The sequence below is a fragment of the Octopus bimaculoides genome, chromosome 9 (assembly GCF_001194135.2).
Source record: "Octopus bimaculoides isolate UCB-OBI-ISO-001 chromosome 9, ASM119413v2, whole genome shotgun sequence".
NCBI lineage: Eukaryota > Metazoa > Mollusca > Cephalopoda > Octopoda > Octopodidae > Octopus > Octopus bimaculoides.
The window spans coordinates 17,957,537-17,962,312 of record NC_068989.1 but is presented as its reverse complement, the minus strand read 5'-3'; the positions used below and the strand labels follow the sequence as shown (position 1 = coordinate 17,962,312).

The following is a 4,776-nucleotide window of genomic DNA, read 5'->3' as shown; positions in this document are numbered from 1 at the left end:
ACACACACACACACACACACACACACACACACACACACAAACACACACAAACACACACACACACACGCACACACACACGTATGTATATATACATCTATGTCGGGTCACTCGAAAGTACTACTGAAACACCTAACCGAGTACAACTTGTTGCATGATCAGGTCGTCGGCGACTAAAAGGGACGAAGGACAATGCTATTCTTGGGTGAATTTGACATCAACAGTGTATCAATATAGTGTCAATTGACAATAAACGACCGCTGGCAGCGTGTTTGATTGACAGTAACCGTTGACAGTCTGTCAACAGAACAATGCACACACATTGCTGAAGGGACCATACAATGTACACAATGTGTGGTAAAAAATGCACAGAGAATGTGGTGCTGTGGTTATTACTACATAACATGAATAGAGAATACAGGAAAGACCATACACGATAAGCCAATACACAGAGAATGTGGGACTTAGACATTGTGTAACATGTCAACATTTTGTCAATAGACCGACAGTTACTCTCGACTGACACTGACAAAGAATAACGTTGACAATCGATTAACATCGACCATAAATAAACATTGACAATAGACAACCACTGATAACTGACAATACTGATAATGCATCAACGCTGACAATAGACCATCACTGACAATAGGCTGTCAGTGAGACAATACAACAGCATTTTGTCAATAAATTGACACTGCATATAGACTGACAATCACAATAGACAACACTTTGGCAATAAATGACCACTGACAGCAGACCGACATTGACAATACATCGACATTGTTAAATGTCTGATACTGTGTCAATAGACAAAGACTGTGACAATAAGCACTTTGTCAAAACACTGACAATAAACCGACACTTTGTCGACAGACTGACATCTTGACTATAAACATGACTTTTGACTATAAACTCTAATAATAAACCGACAAACCGAAATATAGTGACATGATACTCATAATTACCAAATCGTTATGTTATCAATTTCCTTTTTCGTTTTTTTTTAAAAGAATTTAATGAAAGAAAACAATGATGAAATAATGAATATTCTCTGTTTTTTTTTTTTTGTTTTCTTGCAACCGCTATAACATATAATCTTACGTCGTTGTACAGATTCATTTAGTACAGCCCTTGACTTTAATATTTTATTTTCAAATGAAATTTGTTAAAACATTGCGGTGAAAAATATTTCTTTTTTTTTCTAACTTGTATTTCAGTGTAAAATCTAATATACAGCTCAAATAAGATTAATTTCTTACTTTGTAGAATTCAGCACAATCACAAGAAAAGGGAATAAGTATATGTGACACTTTAGACATTTCCTCGAGTATAAGTAGCGCAGAAGACATAAAGCGGCGTCTTAGTTTGGTGTATGGCTTTAGCTAACTGCCTTAATAATCTTACAAGACGGTGTTCAGTTAAAAGATCTCGTATTGTATTTTACTTTAGTTTTGAGAGAAGGCACAAGAAATTTCTAATTTTAGGCTCGGAGCATCAATGCCCGTTCCCAAAGCTTTAGCGATAAACGTTAACTGAAATGGCTGGAAGCAGAAACGACAATGGATTGCAGATTTGGTTGACAGGGGTAATGGGCAAACTTATATTTCTAATTGTGCAGGGGAAATATCTGCGAATTACATTCATAACGTTTGTTGTACTTTTAGAAATGCCACACATGTAGAGGCCAACAGGAAGTAAGAATGTATTGGAGAAAACTTCACAGTAAAACAGACGATAAACAACAGTAAAATATGACAAGAGTGGTGCAGAGAGATAAGTGAAGATTAAAGAGAAAATGGTGGAACTGTAACGAAGTTGACACCAAGGAAACAGTTTTACGAACGAGAAAATATCCTGGGAATTATGGTAGATGATTTTAAATACAAGAAATCCTATTTATAATTCACCCACCCGCTTTGTTTATGGAAAAATGTTTTGCTGAAACAAGAATAATGAAAAATGTATGAAAGCACCAAGGGACAAAATATATATCTGATATATATGTTTCATAAGATGTTTTTGTTTATTTTCTTATATTGCAATTACCAACGAAACTAAATTTAGTAATGACGTGCAAATTTACTTTGAATTAGTTATCGAAGATTTTAACAGGATGATACGAAAAGAAAAAGTTCTGATATTTGAAAGACGTTTTAGTCATTTAATAACTTTTAGCCGACACAAGAGGGTAGGGAAATCTGGAATGAGGTGATTAGTTGAGATCGGCTTGGCTGTTTGAACGCTGGCGATTCGGCATGACTGGTTGGGCCTTGAATCTGTTTTGGTAATAGCTGGTTTTTGGTGATAGCACTTACTTTTTGGCATTAGAAGTGCACACACACACACACACACACACACACACACACACATATTTAAACACACACAAATACACGCACACACATTCGCACACGAGCATAGAAATATACACGTACAAGTAGAGAGAAAGAAAGAAAGAAAGAGAGAGAGAGAGAGAGAGAGAGAGAAAGAGAGAGAGGGTGAGAGAGAGAGAGAGCTCTTCGATTTCTCTGCTCACATCGCCAAAATTCAAATTGACTGCTAGTTCTACTTTTCCAAAGATCTACAGAAATCTATTGAGAGAAAAGTTTCTTTTCCACGTATCATCAATATATGACGATCACCAACCATAATATACATAAAATTAAGCAGAAAGCTAAACGAAAATTACTAGAATTACATTGCATAATATTGTACTGAATTACATCTCCCTTATTCCTTTCACTAAACTGTACTATCACAACGCACGCTTATGCGCTGCACTACACTATACAATATTACACAACTTTACAGTATCTGAAGGTGCTTAACATTCAGCAATTTCTTCTCTAGCTTTTCTGTAGCGGAACAGATGGCCAAAACAATCAGACTACACATCGGGGTCTTCATATCCATATTGTCCTACTATAATGGTTAGGTCAGGACTCTGAATTTTTCACTCTACCTATCGGTAACTAGATATCCGCTGCGATCTCCAGTTGTTTACTATCTATAATCTGTATTACCACCACTTGTTGTTTACCGTTTCATCTCAGCCTCCTTTGTTTTCCAATTACACTCTTTTGAATTGATTTTCAAAGTTAATTTTGTAAAAGTCAATTACTGGCCTTTTCTATCTAATTCACGCCAAATATTGATATTGTACAAATCGATTTTATTCATTTTACATTAATTTTATTGAATTCCGTAGGCTAAAGGATAAAGTTAAACCTTACTGTGATTTATTGAAATACATTCAAATAAACAAGTTTGTTAATATCAATGTCAACAAAGTCAGTCAAGTTTGATAGAAAAGCTCTGAAGTCGAATCGAACTTTCTGAAGTCTAGACGTTCATTTTGTTCTAATTCTGTTGTCCCAGTTTCTTCAAATGCCACATTACGAAAGTTAAAACTATTAATTCCGCGTATTACTAAAGTGGAAACCTTGATATTTTCGCTATATTTAGATGAAAATCAACATGTTTAGCCAAAATTTTCGTTAATGATATTGTGTCTTTCTCCAATATTTCAGAAAATACTAAGTGACAATAAAATACACGCACATTGTAGAAAGGACCATACATTGTACACAGTATGTGGTAATAATTATACAACATACGCAGAACGTGGTGCTGTGGTTATTACTATATGATATGAACAGAGAATACAGAGTGGACCATACAAGATTAGCCAATGCACAGAGAATGTGAAACAGTTTGCATACAATGCACTAGTGAATACACATGCTGTGATAATGACAACCAAATATAGCATGATGAGTTAATAAGTATACAATATCTACAAACCAGGCAATAATCATATAATAAGGTAATGACATGATGTAGAAATAACCATGTAATGACATGATGAACTAATAACCATATAATAAGGTAATGATATGATGTAATAACCATACAATATAGACAGGATGTTGTAAGGATCGCTAAACAATACACAGTAGGAGATCGTTTTCACATTGTGGAACATTTAAACTTAAATTTCTTATTTTCGAGTTTGGTGATAATACTTTTAGATGACTGCTTCAAGAAGTTATATATTTCTTCAGATAACACAGACAATTAATCTTTTATATTTATACAAAGAATATTCTCTATTTATATACCATATATATAAACATTTGTTATAACAAAGCTTTTACATGTGTAGAAAGTAAGACACAAATTCTCGACTTTATTTGATGGATGAGAAATAATATTTATTATCTAATTTTATATAAAGAAAGGGAAGACAGATATACATTCACACGTGCGTATGCACTAACACACATAAGAACATAAACATTCAGATACACATACAGACACATATATAGACATGCTCACAGAAAAGTGCGCGCGCACACACACGTACTCACACGGGCATATACAGCAACATATGAACGAGGCCGCGCACACATATCTAAATATATACATAGACACACATAGACAAACTTACATAGACTTAATGACCATTTTATTACTTACAGTTAGTCAATGACCAGTTTATTTCTACAGAAGAAGTAGGCCAGTCATGCTGGCTGTGTGAGTCATGTAGGTGTGGTTTATATAAAGCAGGTAGCTAGGCGTGTATAAGATTAACTCAATGTTCCATTGAATTTTGAAAACGGGTAAAATTAGAGGCTTAATTGACAAAGAGCAGAATATCTCTAGGACCAAGAACGTCAGTTCACATAAATATTATTCACGTACACGTTTGGTGCTTTGGTGTGCATGTATGTATATATGTATGAATGTATTATATGTGTATATATATGAATGTATTAC

General features: G+C 34.3%; 1 protein-coding gene across 2 annotated transcripts in view; it reads left to right on the top strand.

The window, feature by feature from the left end:
- LOC106881758 (collagen alpha-1(XIV) chain) overlaps positions 1-4,776 on the top strand; it is a 33,169-nt gene that overhangs the window by 9,262 nt on the left and 19,131 nt on the right. The window contains exon 2 of one of the 2 annotated variants that reach the window (XM_052970461.1): positions 1,665-1,866. The exons of the other annotated variant lie outside the window; for it this stretch is intronic. The gene's annotated coding sequence lies outside the window, so the exon portion shown is untranslated. The remainder of the gene's footprint in view (positions 1-1,664; positions 1,867-4,776) is intronic. 2 annotated transcript variants of the gene reach the window in all.